Below are 19,653 nucleotides of genomic sequence, written 5' to 3'. Positions count from 1 at the left end.
ATTGAAGTGTTCCCCCCCAGGGTAGCACAGCAGATCCTCACGCTCCCTAAAGGGAGAACAGAGGTGAGGCTGGATATTAATACCACATCACATGTCTTCCTAACAACTTTCTCCTTTGTTGTAGTCCGTGATCCTATCTGAACAGGTTAACCTTTGCCCTTTCACCTCTGCCCTGAACCCAACAGGCTGGAAGAGGCATGCACTCCAGTGTCACAGATTGGGTTGTAGTGTCCGAAGAAAATACAGAACAGGAAGAGTTTGAATGGAAATATTTATGTTGAGACTAGGAGCTGCGCATTGAGACTGGAGTCCTGCAGGAAATTTATGGACAGGGTTTTTTTTAATTAGGCTACAAGTTTGTTTATATGTTTGGAAATTGAGCCAATTAAGTTCATTAGAAAATATCACAAGCAGGTAAAAACAAATATAATGACTGTATAGGTGTTTTTTTTTAAACAGTCTTGCATGCATTTCTTATTGAGAGTGATTAAATTTAGAATTTGATTGCTATAGCTTAGGTTAAGGAACTATAAGAACAAGAATTTACAGATAACATAATTATATATATAAAAAAAAAAAAGTCAGCTGCATGGTGGCATGGTTTTAGGCACGGTCACCTTGCACCTCCAGGTTTCTGGGTTTAATTCCAATTAGGTTAATTGTCACTCCCAAATTGCCCATAGTGTGTGAATGAGTATGAGAATGTGTGTAAGTGTGTGTACTCTGCGATTGACTGTCTCCTGAGATAGGCTGTAGGCCCTCCATGACCCTGTTTAAAGGATAAAGCAGTGTTCTATAGGTAATGAGATGAGATGAAATAAAAAGTCACATTTTTTGGTTTAAATATTAAACCTGCTGAAGATTTAGTCATTATATTCCACCTCCAAACTCCTCGCTCTTTTTATCAGTGAATGCAGGAATGACAGAGTACTGTACAATGGGTAGGAATTAAGTCATGTGACCAAAATGTCTACATACGAGTCCTCTCGGATATGAACCCTGTTGCTGTCATAGCAGTAATTATGGTTGATTTATTACGAACGAACAGAGCTATTTAGCCCTATCTCTCACACTTAATCACCAAACATTTGTTCAACATATTCTTGTGCATGTTATAGAGCACTCCACGTTTAATCAAAAACCCCTCTCGTTATGAGCATATTGCCTATGTGCTGACTTTAGCCATTATTAGAAATGATAAGAGGAACTTGTTTTATGGATAAAAATATAATGCCATGCAGTACTTAATTAAAACACTAATCGTTAACAAAATGCTATGGTACAGTATAATTGAAATAAATAACTTTGCTTCTTAGTGGTTGCAGTAACTCCACTTTGCATTGAGCCACATCATACAACACCATGACCCCCTCAAGTGTGTTTTTCATGATTAAATCCATGTGTGCGAATGATTTTAGGTGAACAGACAGAATTACTGATCACAGGGATTAAAAAAATAAATAAAAAGATGTCAGCAGGGGGGCATGTGGGCAATAGGTAAAAATCTGTAGTAGTACTGAACATGTGACAGGTGTGTTATTGCATTATAAAGTGTTGTAGCTAATTAGTGATCAATATGCAAATTCAGGCCGATTTTAAAGAAATTTATGCAATGATGGGAAATTTAGATGTTCGTTCATGTTAATACATCCTAAATTCCAAATACATTTATTTAGCACACAGTGTTTTACAATGCAACAATTTTTAATCACCGTAGAATTAAATTTAGATCCTTAATTAAAAAAAAAAAAAAAAAATATATATATATATATATATATATATATATATATATATATATATATATATATATATAATAATATCTTTAAAATATTTAGATGTTAAGGTAAGGATTTATGTATATATTTTTTTTATTAAAAAAAAATATATATTTAAAATTAGAAACAAGTAGGTATCATTTTCTTATAAACAAACAAATATGAGCCAAAGTGTGAATAATCCAGTGGCCTTAAAATACTAACAACTTTGAAAAACCTAAAATGTAAGATGTGAAATTTATACAACTGGCAACATGACAAATTTAATAAGTATGGTCAATCAAATAAAAAATCAAACAAAATGGTGTTTGAAAGGTTAATAGTAAAGGAATTACTGCAAAAGGTTTGTGCTGAACAGCAAGATCACTAAAGTCCAGATGAACAACCTAGCAGTGATCCAATAAAACTATTGAAATAAAAGGTTTTTAAACGGTTTTGTTATTTTCGGGGAATTCATTGAGATGTTACATTTAAATATAAGAATGAAAGTTGTTTACTTCCAGCATTCCTTTAATAAGTAAGTTGAAAACGGCACTGGACTCATTAGTACAGAATGTTTGACAGCCAAGTTTTATTACATCATATAACAATGATATACATATATAACATATATACAATAAAGATATGTTGTAATAATAATAATAATAATAATAATAATAATAATAATCAAGAATGTAATAATGATTTACATAACTTATAGAAATTATAATGATTTAGAAAAATATATATATTTATCACAAAATTATTATCATCATTATTATAATTATTATTATTATTATGTGGCATGGTGCAGTGGGCTAGCTTGAACTCTTCCAATCCCCTTATTTTAACACATTACGCCACCTTGGGGATTGCACCCAAGGAAATCGTAGGACCCTAATTATTACCTTAACAAAGGCACCCAGGTACGTTCCCTGAAAATGCAAGAGGCGTGAATTTCATACAAAAACATGTTTATTTTTTCACAAACAATCATACACATGTAACAGTTCAGAAGTTACGTATGGCAATGCTAAAAGTAATACTAAAATTAACTTAGGAAAAGAGGGGGGAGATAAATATCCCCACTAGAATCACCTCAAACACACGTGAATCGCACCCACACACAATTCACTGTGACCAGCAGCACAAAGGGGTGACCAACACGCACACGAAGAAGGAAAACCACCCCAGCATGTCGCACTGCCACCACCTTTAGCTCACAGCTCTAGATATAATCATTAAGAAAAAAACACACAACCAGACAATTAGAAGAGAGAGAGAGGGAAAGGAAAATACAACTCTTAAAACTCAAAACAATTTCCAAACAGACAAGATAGAGTGCATGCGAAGCAGCAATATGGCAAAGCACCAATCCAGCCAAGCGGCATTCATGCAACGCAGCAGCGAGGGAAAGTGCATATAGTGTATATTTATCCAATGGCAGTAAAGCAGGACATATGCAATACAAAACAGTGGTGAAGCAAAAGCATATGTACTACAAAAGCAGCAGGGTTCATGCAAAGCTCCTAATAGTCAAAATAAAACAAATTAAACATGTGCATACCACAGAGGACATTAACATTTACTCAATAGAACGTACATACCTGTTCCAAAACGCTGAATGAACGACCATTAGCAATCCCTTTACGTCCAGGAAGTACAATCATCATTATCATTGTTATGTTCCTTTTTCATGTTTGTTTTTAAATCTGGATAATCTGAACCTCTGCATAAAATGTGATCTAATCTGTGGTCTGTTTTTTGCCCCCATCTTCACTGTAAAATGCAACATTTGTTTAACTTGAAACAGGACAAACAGGATGTTTTGGGTAAACATGTGTATTAGTCAAGAGAAAAGCCTGTTTCAAGTTTGCGAAAGACAGACCACCTGAACTTTCCTGCAATGGAATAATGTCCTAGGAGCAGATGAGACAAAAGAACTTTATGGACTTATAAATACACACAGAGTCATGTTTGGAAGGAGTAGAATTGCCGCCTCAAGGTCCCGATGGCTTGCAATCGTCGAGGGTCCAATGAACTCCAGGGCTGTACGAGGAGATTCTACAGCAGAATGTTAGTGCAACTGTGGGTGGTCTAAAGCTCAAAGAAGGACAACGACAAAGATCCAAAGCACAGGAATAAATGAACAACAGAGAGGTTCAAACAGCAGAAATCCCATATTGCTGAATGACCAAGTCGGCGGCCTGACCTCGGTTTTATTGAAACGCAGGGCTATGATCTCAAGCGAGCCGTTCAAGCGAGACATCGCAAATATATACATCAGTCAAAACAGTTTATTGTTTAGAGAAGTGACCTGAAATGCCCAGCAGGTGCTGAACAGAACTGATCATTTTCGAATCAATCAAAGATAACTAGGTTAGGGTAGCAGAACTTTAAGTAAAAATAAAATGCATCTCATCGTATTAAGGAACTGTGAACTTCACTGTTTAAACTGGTACAACGTGCTGACACTGGAGACTCCTTACATAAATTCTTTAATAAATTACAGAGTATAAATCAATGAGTATACATATGAAAACTCCTTTAATATTGAGTTTGGATTCAATACAAGGGGTATTTATGTCAAACTGCGACTTTTGATTGTGCAGCAAAAAAGGAACAGATAGGAAAGTGAAAATTCATTGTATTTTTCTGTATAACTAATGAACTTATCCCAGTTTTTCACTAGAGCTTGGATATCATCGAGTTAGATTTCTGCATCTGAAACACAGGCCTCCCAGGAACTCCTTTAATAGGCCAAATGGCTTGGAGCTAGGTCAGGACTGTATGTTGATATGGCAATAACTCCTAGCCAAGCCACCTCGTCCAGGATATGCATTCATGGAAAACGTTTAAACTATTCAAATGTGTCTAAGAGTCTCTTTACCATGTCAATCAGTTTTACACCTTCTTTCATGAGAAATTTTATTACAAGGACTGGTTCGACTTGTATATCTTCTGCCATGTAAATCCCTGCCAGTCAATTGTCACTATGGAAATATTAACATATTAAAATGTAGGAATTTAAACATGTAATTTAAGTTAACGCTGGAACTACTACGAGATCAGCTGTTTTAGAAAACAAATCAAGACTTTCCGTGTAGCTTCGTGGTAAAACTGAAGCAAATGTTCAGCCTAAATGTTTTAATAATGTTCCTTTTATCACTGGGAAGTAGAACAGATTCTTCTATCTAGTTAGATGGATTCATGTGCATTTTTTTCCCCATTAACGACCTTGACTGTTTAATAAATACATTCGAATGGAAATTGTATGTTTTATGAAGATCAGATTCAATTTTTGGGGCTATTCATGTTGAACGCATACAATCAACAATTTAATAAACGTAACTGGAATTTACATTCGCACATAAAGCCTGCATTCTTAAAGACGCCTCATTGCGTATTTGTTTAGGGAGAGAGGCAATTAGCGGAGAAAGTGTCAGATTTGTCTTGTTGTTTGGTGAATCCGAGCTCAGAGAGGCCCCCCTAATTAATCACAATAATGCCAAATTAATATGCACAAAAGATGTGTACTCTGGAAAAAAAAAATCATTGTTGATGATTTTTAATTTACCAAATTATCTTCATCAGCGTGCCGTTAATTATTTGACCCAGTTCGAGAGATGGTAGCACACTGACTTGTTCCAGTGAACTTTCTTTTAAATAAATAAATAACTAAATAATAATAATAATAATAATAATAATAAAAAAACCCGCTCCAGCATTCAACCAGGCTATATCACGTTTTTCGGCTTCAAATTAAAATTGGTGCTTAAAAATTTGTATTCGGTTTGGACGAAGCATTTTCAGCATGCTTTATCAAAATAGTTTGATGAGAAAATTACAAAAATTGTATTTTAGCTGTATTAAAGGAAAAAAAGAAAAAGGAACCAAAGCTTCGTGTTTGTGCTGTCTGAGGAGAAAGGGGATGGACTCACAAACCCCTGCTGGGTCACACGGGCACCATTTAATCAGTCTGACGTTAGCTAGCACGGCTTTAGCGCGCTCTTAACACTGAGTCAGGGCCCTGGGCTTCATTTGGCGCAGATCAGCAAGTAAACGGATCATAGATGGGAGTAAAAAAAAAAAAAGGAGCTTTGTGGAATTTTGCTGCACCTTGGCATTCATTCCTAAAGAAGGGGAATCCTATTGAGGTTTTATTGCCTCCTACCTGACAGGAGCAAAAGACACGTGGGTAAAAAAAAAAAAAAAGCACAAAAAAAGGGATGAGAGAAAGAAAGTGAAAAGGCTCAGTAGAGTAAGGATACATGTGAGAAACAAGAACATAGTGCAAGTGTGCAAGTGATGTGCCATCACGTAGAAATAACACATGCACATTGCAAGTGCACAACTAGCAAATAAAACTCTGTGCAATATCGTACGAAACATAACATGTGACTGTGCCGAAAATGCATGTGATTACTTACAAGGAACTTTCTGTAAAGGAAAGAAACTCATTGCTTTAAATGTATACTTAAAAGTATACATTTAAAGCATCATTCAAACACCACATGATCACATGAAAGATGCAACATACCATATGTCTAAGAAAATGTTGATAACTTGGTAAAATAATTACCTGTGGGGAAAAAATAAAAGCACAGTTCTACATGTGAAAACTCTGTAACAGATAACATAAAGGAGAAAAATGGAGTAAAAGTCACATCGAAACATATTTACACAAGAAGGGAGGGGGGGATTGCACAATATGATCATGTGAGGAATGAGTGATGTGATTGCATGTGAGAAACTTAACTACTTTTGAAAATAATTTAATAACATAGAAAAGTCAGCATGTGAAGCATGTAAAAGTGTCCAAAGAACACAATGACATTACATTTTTAGGAAGCATGTTATGAGTGTGCAATAAGAGTCACATGGGAAAAGCTTATACTACATGTAACGTTATATAATATAGCATGTGATTTTCCAAAAAGCACATGTGCTGTGTCTTATGCAACTGTTCAAGTAATCACATCATGTGAAACAATGTGATAATGTGAAAATAAACCCATACATTGGAAAAGCGTAATGTGATTAAACATGTGATTATTCCAAGTTCAACTGATCAAACTTTTCTTTCAAAAGACAAATAAATCACATGCATTTTTACACATGGTCATATAGCTTTTGACATGTCATGTCAATAGTATGTGATCACATTAGAAATGATATGCCATGTTCTGGAAAAGACAGGCATTTCATCACATGTGATATGTACATTTTGTGATTAATGTGATCACATTAAAAGGAATAAGAATTCATGCACTCAAAAGAGAGACTCCATGTAAAAAACAAAGACATGCATGTTTCACATGTGATCAAAGTGATCAATCACATGCGTAGCTCATGTGATTGCTATTAACTGTTAAGTGAATGCAGGACGTTATGGTATTTCGCTCTCCACCGCTGATGGATTTTGTTCCTTCTCCTCGTTTACTCTGTATATTTGGACTCGTGCTCTCCTTCTCACCATGTCCGGCTCCTGCATCTTGGCAGCAGATGTGCCTCTCTTGTTTACTGTGATATAGAGAGCGCCTTCGCTCCAACATTTCGAGATCAGCACCGATGGAGAGAGCGCGCGTGTGTGTAGTCCAGACCACAAGCCTGCAGAATCGGCAGGCGGAAAGAAGTGCCAAGCTCGTCTCTTCTCCGATCAGGTTTCCTCCTGTCAAGAAGGTCGGTCTTTCATCCCTGCAGCAGTCATTTGCCTTCCAGGGATATCTCACTCTCTCTCACTCTCTCTCTCTCTCTCTCACACACACACACACACACAAAGATGCAAACTTTGATTAAAACAACCCACATTTGCTTTTGATATGTGCAGGCAGGCTGGTGAAACCTGGATACACAAACGGAGGAAAGTGATAGAAATTTCTAAAAAGGACTTGATAACTTTGCAGCTGCCCCTTTTTCATGTCATCTTCACTATAATTCATTCAAACGAAGCAGAGCTTTAATGGAAAACAAAATGACAGTATCACTTTCTATGAAGCTCATATTCATAAATTTGTATATGACTTTTTTTTTGCAATAAACACAACCTAAAATTAACATAAAGCTCAAATATTGTATTATAAATAATTCCTTGATTACTTATGATTATCTAAGATGTATTTATTTTTTGTTACTTTTAAATCATTTACACTTTTATATTTTATTTATTAAAAAATATTTGATTATATATTTACACTGTATTTAATCAAATCTATTAAATGTTTTCCCGCCTAATTTAACTTATAAAACTGAGATTTTGGACTTGAGTGCAAATGAGTGCTATATAAAAAACAACAAACTAGATTTATAATATCTAAATAACTAAAACATACACACACATACAATATAAGTGCAAAATTTATCAAGGGAATTTTTAGGAAGTTGTACAACCCGACTTAAATATGTTTACATAAATGGGAACATTTATATAAAAAAAAAAAAATTGTCAGTTAAATTAAAAAAATAGTCAAAATTATGTAAAACAAGAAAAAAAAAGCATTTGATAAAAAAAAGTTTAAAAAAAAAAACATCTACAAATTACAAAGACACATAGGACAGGAAGTTTGCTACATACTGTAAGTGGCTCAAACACGTCTGAAAAGCACAGATTATGATAAATATGATATGCATTTTAAATATTTGTATTGTTGTTATATTATAGTCGCTTATAATTATCAGTTTTAAGTGCTAAATGTTTTTAATGCATAACATGGCATTATAGCATTGTTATTACATCATATTTAAAAAATCTTCTTAAGAAATATGATTAGACTTATAGGCTTAAAGACTTTGTTACAAGTTGCTGAAATGATTTCCAATCCAAATGTGTTGGCTGTTTTATTTTTTTAACCTTTTTTTTTTTTAAACTATTTTTCAGCTCACTGACCGAGGCCGGATTTCTTTACAGTTTGAGGAGCCATGCACGACGAAATGCAGCTTAAAAAAACAAAAAAATATGTCATAAAGAGCCAGGTAATAAAGTCAGGTAATTATTTGCAATGCATGGTTATTTTTATTCAGAAATTTTTTCTTGCTATATTTTTCTACAATGATACTCTTCACTTCACAAAAAAACCTAATAATAAAAAAAAAATCATAAATACCTTCAAGCGCTAGAATGAAAGTGACCACCAGTCCGTCTACTTGATCTCTTGCTATGCAGGCGTCATATTTAGCAAGAAAATAGAAAAGAGGAGTTAGTTCTTAGCAATTAGCTAGTTTGTCCTGCAAAATCCCTGCGTCTGACCTTTTTAGCACGTCTTAGAGTTTCTACATTTCTACCTTAGCTTAAGAGAAGAATTCGATTTAGACGAGTCATTTCAGTCGTATTTAAGTAACTAAAAGATTTTTTTGTGCATGCTGTCAGTGCATTTCTTTGCTGGCTGCTAACAAATCCATTCAGCATCTTTGTGCGTGTATGTGTGTGCGTGTGTGTGTGTATACATATGTGCGTGTTTGTGACTCTGGATCTGCTCTTTATTTTTGTTTAAAGACTTGACACCACAAAAATATGACATCTTGTGAGAACGTGAGGAGAAAAAGCCCGGCGCAGTTGTGCCTGAGACTAAATATTGTTCTAAGCCGAAGCCGATGGCAGATGATAAGTAATTACTGGAGTCCTCCGTCTCTGAGGAGAGGGGAGTCTGGGAAACTTTGCCTAGGGTGCTTGTGTCAAAACTATTTTGTTTTAGAACTCCAATTAGTAAAGAGAGTGCTATATGTGATATAGTATAGAAGAGCTTACCATTTCTTTACAATTTTTTTTTTAATTTATTTTTTTTAAATCTTGAACCCACTTTATATCATTCGTGCATTTTTTTTAGATAAGAAACAACGGACACTGGAGGAAGAAGAACGCCCGATTTGAACTGAACTCACCGGAATGGGACATATTGCACCGATATGACATTAAATCAAGCACAAAACAGTTTTGGCAGCAGAGCGGCCGTGCTCCGAGCTTTCATTCTCATTTCATCCTCCCTCCATCTCTTCCTCCGCTTTCCTACATTCCCTTTCCTTACGCTTCAGAGATAGAGAAAGACTCAGAGACTCCTGCACTCGCAATGCAAGCATCCTGCCCAGAGTGTTTTTCAGCTCATTTTCAAATGGTAATTCGCCTTATCCGAAGCAAACTCGTCGAGTGTAAGTAAGTGATTATTTGCATGGCTGGCAATCACTCGGCATGCCTGCGGTCTTTCTCCAAATGCTCAGATATGTCCACTCTTTGAAAGGCAGAAAATGCCGTGAGTGACTGCGGGGCGGAAATGCGAGGTGTTTTTTTTTCTTCTCTTTTTTTAAATTCTCGCCTCTTTGAAGTCTGTGATTGTCCACATGCATAAAACACAAAGTTTTAAAATGGACCGACTACCTTCAACCTCTATGAAATTTATCTTTTCCTGTGAATAGAGAAAGAGAAAAAAATCATCATCATGAAAAAAAAAAAAAGAAAAGTTGGATATGGGTCTGTTGGGGGAAAAAGTTTACAAGGAAGAAAACACATACGAGATACAAGGAAAAAAACATTTTAAGGTGAAGCAAAGTTACTACTGCTTAAGAAGTACTCTATAGTTATCATAAGTTACTATAGAATTGATAAACTAGTGTAGCAGTTTTATGGTTGCGCCGTAGAAAAAAAAAGGAATCGATCAGATTAAAAAATTTAACATCGCTGTGGATCAAAGAGAAGAATTACACGAGGTTGGTTTAAATGGACGGCGGTTTCATGCAACATGCAACTCCCGTCTCTAGCTTCACATTTAATTACAGGCGATTTTAGAGTAGGCATCAACTAAACCAAATATTCATTTACTATCTGCTGGGTTTCAAAGATTTCAAGGTCTAAACCAAATTTGCATTGATGGATGATATAATCAATGAAAGGCTTAAACTGAATTAAAGCAACACCACAATTAGCTTTGGTCTTCTGCATGTCACAAAGGGCCTTTCGAGCAGAATAAAACACCGAATGTCCCTCAGCCGTGACACGGCCATTTATCAATCAGCATCGGCCACATTGACAAGTGCTAATTTAATAGAGACTGCCCCGGCTGGCATGAAGCCGCACTGACACACAATACAAACTCATTTATCACTATAGAGCCGCGTGGCACTGCGTCTCTCCCTCCCTCTCTCCGTCTCATTCACTCTTTCCTACGGATCGGGACCTGGGGTCACTCCACCACGCAGCGCCGCTTGACGTTTTTGCAGGTGCTGCTTTTTCCCCTGACAAGGCCCGTCTTTTATCTTTGCATCTGCAGGAAAACACTGGAGGTTCATTATGCTATAGCGGAAGGGGTATGGTGCCGACATGGTGTAATTTAGGTGCACAAAGCCGAACCTTTCTGTGCGTCTCTCTCCCTTTCTCCCTCTCTCTTTCTCCCTCTCTAAAATTCTGAGCAACGCAGGCATGCGGTAGAAAAAGCTCCGCTAATGTAATCACATATGAACAGCAGCTGCTCAGGAAACCGGTGCTTTGAATGACTGGGTGGCTTTGAATCTGACACATCTCTTAAAATACAAAGAAAAAAGGGGAAAAAAAAAAAAAGTTAAAAAGTTGCAGAAAAAGAGGCCGGCGTAAACACAGGGTCATGACGAACCTCTATGTGATTGTCAGAAGGAAAAGGGAGAAGCTTTGATCATGGACACTCGCAGAGAGAGGGAGTCAAAAGAAATGCCAGAGGCACTTCGGATTCGAGACAGAACTGAAAAAGGAAAAAAATAAAATCAGCATGAACGATGTGAAGGAGAAAACCCAGGCCTGATTTCCCCAAACCTTCAGCAGATCGTCTCTCGGGGGGGGGAAATGCAGCAAAGGCCTGCTACCTTCAGTTCAGGCCTGACATCAAGCACGAGCTTCACATTAAACCAAGCTGAGCTCAGGAACGTGCCTGGAACTGAAGAGAATCCCCTCAGCGTGGTAGAGGCAGAGGTACACCAAGGTACCATTGTGAATGTGATATTCGTTTTGAGGTGAATAATTCAGCAAACAAGGAATGAAGGAACACCTCTGGGCTTTGCGCGCGGTTCTAAAGACAGGGAGGTGGCTGATAACGAGGAGGAGTAGCAAAGAAAAGGGAAAGCAGAATAAGAGCTGCCAGTCTGAGCTGAGGTTTTTGTTGCATTGTATGGTTGGATAGTAATATGGAAACAAAAATTTGGGGGAAAAAATTACACAATTAAAAAAACACAATTTGCACCATAACTGTAATCAATGAGCTAAGACATGACTGACCTTGACAAATTCTGCAGTCTTCTATTATCATGGACTTTAGGGCATGATGCTATTAATTAATTAATGAATATTTTAATATTCCTGTATTTAATTTTTGCCTCAGATGTCATTCCATGGTTGTTTTTTTTCAGCCAAAACCGGCACTTTAATTTATGCTTTATTGATGATCTAAAATGTAAACTTTGGACACTAATTGTCTTAATTTTCATTACATTTAAAAAATTGTCGTTTGCCCCAAATTTTTAAATTACCTACAGCCTAGCTAGAAGCAGTAAAGCAGAGCCAGGTTGGAATACAGTGGAGCTAGTTATAATTTTTTTTAAAGGAATTGGTAAAAACAGCAAAAAAATGTTAAATATAAAATAAAGAAATTAATTGTGAGAATTTAAGATAATTGAAAAACAAAAACCTCACAAATCTGCACCAAAAAAACCCAAAGAATTCAGGAAGAACAGTTTGAATTGTTTTGCACTTTTTTTTCAGCTTTAGTCATAAAAATTTACAATTTTACTACTTTTATCATTATGTTGTATGCAAACATTCCTGAAGTGAGCCATTCCCATGCACCTTAAAATCACAAGTAAAATCCTAGCAACTGTAATTAGCAAAAGTTCAAATACAGAGTATTTGAAAATGCAACAACTATTTATTTATTTAATTGTTCATTTAATTAACCATATCTGATTCATCATATCATGTCAGGTATTAAGTCGCAAAAATTCATTCTGCACTATGACCAATAAAGGCTGTAGGTAAAATATAACAAATCTTTATCATTTTTTTTATAATCTACCCAATCCTTTAACAAAATCGAGAAATTTAAATCTTGTTTTAAAGCACTGTAATGAACATTATCCAAGCTGGTTACTCCAGTTGTCATAGAAATGCATGCATTTTTATTGCTATAAAACTGCACTGCTGGAAAAGTTATTTTTTTACTTGTTTCTTACTAAGTCACAGAATCCTTATTTAAATATTCTAAAACAAATACTTTGATGGATTTTTTTTTTCCAAGAAGCTCATATCTGAGAAAATGGACATAATACAATGGTACCTCTGCATATGAACTTAATCTGTTGTGGAGGCAATCTCCGAAGACAAAATTTCGTATTGCAGAACAGATTTTCTCATAGGAAATAATGTAAATGCAGATAATCTGTTCCAGCCACCCGAAAATATTACCAATATTTTCAACAACATAAACTTCTTTTGGATATAAAAACAATCTTAATACTGTAGAAAACCTGCTACTGAACTCTAGAAATGGAGATGTGGTAAATGAACCACAATATATATATTATACCTTAAACCTTACTTAACCTTAATTCATGATTCCTCTTGGCACAGGCTGCTTAAAAATTAAACTGAAAGTTTCTCCCTTTTCTTCTTGCTACCGTCCTTGCTAACATTCTTTGGACTCATGGTGCTATGTCTTCAATACATTTTGCACAAAATCCAAAAAAAAACCCACAAAAAAGTAAGCTCACTTCACTTGGCTTTCCACTGATGCAAACAAGTTTTGAACGGCTCCTGGACATACAGTATGAACTTTGTTCAGTTCGGCTTGGCTCATTCGCTTGGATGCCAAAAATGCTTTATATACAGAAGCAAATTTCATTTCTTAAGACAAAAATTCATGAGGAAGGGCGTTCACATGCCGAGGTACCATGGTACAGTAAAAAACTTGGTATAAAATTTGAACTTATTGAACCAAGAATCTGACAATATGCATAACTCAAAATTACCCTAAAAATGTGTCTTGAAACCTGATTTGATGTGTTGTCAAATAAAAACACCAAACCCTATCTTAATTATCTCTTACATCTCAAAGCAGAAATAAATTGCTGCACGACCAACAAACTGGAATGAAGTGTGGCTTTATTCTTGCTTATTTACTTTTACTTATTGTTTGCTGTAGCCCTGTTGTGGGTTTCTATATCACCATTGGCTGGCTAAGTTTTTTTTCCTTTTTCCTTTTCTCAAGGTCACCACATTGGAGCATTTGATCCTCAAGTTGGGTGCCCTTCCTGCCACAACCCATCCATTTCTCCAGGCTTGAGACTCTCACTGGAGATGCTTTGCAACATAGTGGTGGAAGGGCTAGAACTCCCCAACCCTCCAATCAACAACCCAGCGCCTCTACTGACTGAAACCTGATTTATGCTCCTTCATCAAGTCTACGTAGAGCCCAAGCTGTAGGCTAGACAAGTGGCCTACAGCATTGCGAGCATTTATACTTGTACGTCTCTTTACCACCCTATGGTAAAGGTTTTTTTTTTGGTGCACTACAAACACTAGCGAATGAAACGGAATGGATCTTGTTGGTGGAGCTGGAATTTGAACAGCTGTTACTTTACAAAAATAGTCTGAAAATAATCAACTGAATTAAAAGAATGGAAGCATAGAAGCTGGAAATACAACGCAAGCAGGTTGACCTATCAAAGTTGCTACATGCGGATTGGGCTAATTGGCGAATGAGCATGTGTTTGTGTGTGCCTTGTGATGGAGAGACACCCAATCCGTGTCCTATGTCCCCTGGGATAGCCTCCCGTCCACCCACAACCCTGTATACAAAACTAAGCGGTATAGACAATGAGTGAGTGATTTTATGAAGTTTATGAAGATTATCCCAAATATTTCAATCAAAGCAAAACATAATATAGTACCCAAGCTCAATGGTGATAAAATACACAACTTTCTGGTAATTAGACCTTAGTATATTTACCTGTTTGAGATCCTAACAGCCTGGCTATGTGAGCATCACAAGATGACGCTCTGGATGAAGCTCCGCTAGCAATCAAAACGGCATGATTAAAGAGCTCCGGGAAGAGCTAATGAAATGAAACGTCTGTTAGGTGCCTTCTTCCAGTTGATCTCTTTCTTCATTTCCTCTTTCATACACCCACACACGGTATATCAACAGTATGTTTTCCGTCACATAACAATATTAGCCTTAAGCCATGTCACCTTTCAGGCTAGTGTGTGTGATGAAAGGATGAGCCTGAAGTGCCTCAGGCATTTTGCTTTAGGTGATCCACCTCTGTGTTATCCCTGAATGATATAACCTTAATCTCTGTCTCTCTCTCTCTTACATGTCTAAGACCCATGTGTCACTTTTTTTCCCATGAAAAATCTGCAGTTTGTAACGTTTCATTCAGTAAAGCTTAAACGTATCATTGTAAAGAACAGAATTAATAAAGACAGAGCCTTAAGTTTTACATGTTTTTTTTTTTGCTCAGCACAAATGTAACATTTACTGTATTTATAGGAAGATGTCATTAAACGTTGTTTGCTTTTCTCATGATAATGAACCGACAAGAATGTGACTGATTTTACACCTGCACCTGCTAATGCACTTTGTTTAAATAGTTGCTATTTTCAATAAACACTCTAAATATGTGTTGAGGGGGGTTCAAGTCAAACAGGGACTTTTTTATGTTATTCTTCTTATGATTGCAAAATAACATAAACAGTATTAAGAATAGAGGTAGAATGTTTTCAGTGCACTGGAGCCATGATCGAACAGCCTCCTTCATGTCTAAAACGCTGACCTCCCAGGAACTCCATGTGGAAATGGCTGGGAGCGAGGTCAGGACTGTATGTGGGATGTGGCAATAACTCCCAGTTGAGTTCCTGTAATGTGCAATTGGTGTTCATGAAAAACAGATACAGACAAACGAGTCTCTTCCGCACGTTGCCGGACTGTTATCTGCCCATTTTCAAGGATCAGACATTCCACTCTCTTAACGTTCACGGGAACGACTGCAGTGGGCTCTGAACCACCTCGTTCTGGATCATCATCATTCACGGATGTGCAACCTTCTTTGAAATATTTGCACCATTCAACTGTCTGGCTAAGAGTCATGGGCTTTTTATCTTGAAGTCTTCACAAGTCCTGGTTTGACTTGAACATCCCTCACATATTATAAGGCAAATCATTTGCTAAAAAGTTGGGCCTCACTGAACCATAAAATACTTAAACCTATCAGATCAAAAGAAGTAGTGACATTTTTTTTAAAAGTTATTTATAGATTCTTTTAAGGCTTAAAATGAGTAGAAAAGTCTTATTTAAATCTTATAATATTAAATAATAGATTACTGGCTATTCAAGATAATTTCACTTATGTTTATGGGACTTTTATGTGAGCATGGACATTTGCAAGAAGAATTGCACATTATAAATGCTTATAGTTCTTTCACAAAGTCTCAAAAACAACTTTTGTGCTACAGTATAATGCATTTTATTTCACAGTCCACTCTATTTTTTTAAAGTATTTTTAAAGAAAATTTTTAACAAAAAAAAAACCCAAGGTAAAATATTTATTTTAGTTGCAAGATTTATAAAAATCACTTCAAGTTCCTAAATGTGGAATCTCCCAGAAAAGGGGGAAAAAAAACGCATTTTGCAGCTAAGTGATGATTCCCCCTCTATTCCAAATAGATATTGTTGCCTTTCTTACCACCAAGATAATCTGATAACTAGCACATTTATAAATATTTCCATGCTCATCTGAAATCTGCCACTGCGTTGGATTTCTTTATTCAAAGCAATGCTTTGCTTAAAACGTTCTGGCCTGGGTGATGGAAATTCAATTCACATTATTCACTGTTTGTGAGGAGAAAAAAAAATTACATGAAAGTATAAATACTGAAAATTTACTGACCGCATTTTGTTTATTCTGACTACTCTGAATAAATGTGGCATCATCACTCAAGAAGCAGTCATATTTCTGTAAACTCGAACTATGCACGTTGTGAAAAGACGTAACGTGTGTGTATGTTATGCATATTTCATCCTGCTGCGGTTTCTCTCGGGAAGGCTGGCATAAATGAGAACTGTGATCACTGTGGGATTTCTTCAGCTTTGACTTCTAAAGTTTGCCATTCAATGTTTTTTTCCCGTCCACTCTCTCTCTCTCTCTCTCTCTCTCTCTCTCTTTCTTCTGACTTGTTTGACTCACTGATGGTGCCTGAATGTAATGTGAGTAATGTGGATTTTAATGTGCAGTAATGAACTCTTGTTCGCGCTCCTCCGTCTCACACTCGGTCATCACACCGAGTGTCTTCCACCTGCGCAAAGGCAAACAAGGAGGAAGATGAAGGTGATGATGGTCTAAAGTGACACCCGTGCTGTAATGAGGAACCTGATTTGCCAGTAATGGTGGGTGCAGTTAGTCTTGTTCAGAATCTGACATTTGGGTCACAGGCATGTTAATTGACCCAAAGATCTTGAACTGAGAATAAAGTGTGGGTTGCAAAGTTGTGACAACAAAATCAACCTAATGGTTATTCAAAAGTTTGTGACCATTTTACATTTAAAACAAACCTCTGCTTATCTGTTTGGATCAAAACCTTAATATAAACCCATAAATTCTTTCTTCTAAATGTCAAAAAAAAAAAAAAGACAAATTTGTCTGGAATTTGGCTGGAATGTGTGTGTCTTGATGGGCGTGTATCTACTGTAGTGGGGAATGTGGTGAAAATATTGTTGGACTTTGTTTGCATGTTTGGACACAACTGCTTGGAAGGACGTTGTAGCTGGAGAGTGAGTGGAACAAATGTTCTCTGTGTGTTGTGTGTGGGTGTGTGCGGTCAAGTGTATGGTCAGAGTTTAGTGTGAGGAGTGTGTGTGTGGTTGGTGGAATGCTTGTAAGGATCCTGACATGCCGAGCCGAGGTCGATAGACCGTATCTAGTGGGCTTTTTAGTTTTAGTGAAAAGTGTCACTTCTACTCTACAACTCTATATCTATACCTTTATGAGTACAGTGGTACCCCGGCATATAGATTTAATCCAGTCCGGAGGCGAGTTCTTGGGACCCATGGTGCTGTCTTCACTAAATCTTGCACAAAAGACACAAAAAAAAAAATATGGAAACGCTTCGCTTGGCATTCCACTGATGTTCTAAAGGTGTATCGTTCACAACTTAGCTGGCGTTTGGTTTGGCTCAGTTCGTTTGCTCGTATGCCGAAAATGTTTTTTATGCTAAGGCAAACTTCATGAGGAATTTCAGTTGTAAAGGAGAAAATTTGTGGTAAATTGGGTAAGATTGTAGTTCAAGAAGATAAATTATGACCTGCTGTATCTTTAATCCATTTATAGCTACCTCTAATGTAATAGAATGTAGGCAAAATCAATTAGTCCCAGAAAGCATTCAGTCTTGCAGACTAGTTAAAGATCTCTTCACCTTTCCTCCTTAAATATCATTAGTTTAATAAATGCACACATATAAATACAGTCAGTACTGCTGATATACGGTTACCGTTTAAGTCAAACGTTCAAGGCACTTTCTTATAAATCAAGGCAGAAAACTGACTGACAATTATAGAATAAGACTTCAAGCACAGTACCGCAATAAGACTCCTATCTGCAGTAAAACATTTGAATGGCGCACATGTTTAAGAAATCTGTCCATCCGTTTATGACAATCCTGGCCGAGGTGGCGGAGTCCACTGTAGTCATTCCCGTGAACATTCAGAAAGTGGAACACCTGATTAACTTGTGGATGAGGCATATCATATGCCAATCATACACACCACTTGCACATAACATTGCACAGTCTTGACTTTGCGCCAAGCCATTTCCACAAGTCTGAGCCATTAAAGGTGTTTCTGGGACGCAGAATGACGCAGATGTGAAGCAGGTAGTTGGATCCAATGTGCTAAGAAAAACCTGATGATATCCAAGCAGTAGCAATAGGCTATGATACTGTAAACGGATTATACAGAGAAATAAAGGTCTGACTTGAATGCCACTTTTTAAACATATTCCGTTGGTGTTTTAAATAAAACCTTTGAGCATTTACTGGCACCGTTATAAAGTCGAAGGACTCTCCATACTAATAGGTAGCAGCAGTCTTCAATCAAAAAACTTGAAACCAGTAGATTCATTATTCCAGAGAACGCTTTAATAGTATATGACCAGCTATTTTATCAATATGCCATCAAAACCTCCATCTTGGAATTTATGGCATAATAATGACGTTCCCACATGCTGTAGTATAGAAATAATGGCTAAATTACAAAGGCTCCAAGATTGTAATCGGGAGGTCGTACTTTCCAGGACTTTTAATAACCGACTGTTATGTCTTAAAGTTAAACTTCATAGATTAGATCTTCTTATAATTGTAGGTCATGATAGATAAAAGTTTATGTTGAGATTCCTGTAAAAGCTTGGGATGTGTGAGTTTTACTTGGGATGTGTGAGTGAGTGAGTCAGTGTTTTGTAGGAGAGTGCATTAACTGTGCCCAAGCCTCTCGTTCTCTTCAAAGCTCTGTGTTTCGCTCAGAGGAAATCAATGGCCGTTTTGATTAGCGGCGGCTCTGGGAAGACCTGCGATTATTACCAATAAAGGGAATTAGATAAAATGATTTTTTTTTTACTTTGAAATTTGTGTTTAATCAAATTTGAGATAAAGTCATCAGCGGTATTGCTGTTGATTTTATAAATAAGATAATTGGTAGCATTCGTCGTAACTACCTCGGCCTGCCTCTGAGCGCGCCCTTTTATTGCTTAGTCAAACCTCCTCATTCAATTTTAAGATTGCCTATTGAGTGAAAGTCTCTGTGGAGCTGGTGGTCAGTGGCATCGCTAATACCTTTCTCAAAGTCCTCGCTCTGAATAAGGGTCCGGAGGTTTAATTTTCTATAAATTCTCCTCAGCTTTTCCT

The 19,653-nt window shown here is 36.7% G+C and overlaps 1 long non-coding RNA gene across 1 annotated transcript; it reads left to right on the top strand.

Annotated features, from left to right (window-relative positions):
* The first annotated feature begins 9,578 nt into the window (after positions 1 to 9,578).
* LOC128526999 (uncharacterized) lies at positions 9,579 to 15,203 on the top strand. Its single transcript, XR_008360829.1, has 2 exons — positions 9,579 to 9,862; positions 13,970 to 15,203. It is a non-coding gene; the product is annotated as an uncharacterized LOC128526999 (long non-coding RNA).
* The last annotated feature ends 4,450 nt before the right edge of the window (positions 15,204 to 19,653 follow it).

The sequence above is a fragment of the Clarias gariepinus genome, chromosome 6, assembly GCF_024256425.1.
Source record: "Clarias gariepinus isolate MV-2021 ecotype Netherlands chromosome 6, CGAR_prim_01v2, whole genome shotgun sequence".
NCBI classification, from domain to species: Eukaryota; Metazoa; Chordata; class Actinopteri; order Siluriformes; family Clariidae; genus Clarias; species Clarias gariepinus.
Note: the sequence above shows the minus strand (reverse complement) of the source record. Positions and strands in the feature narration are given on the sequence as shown.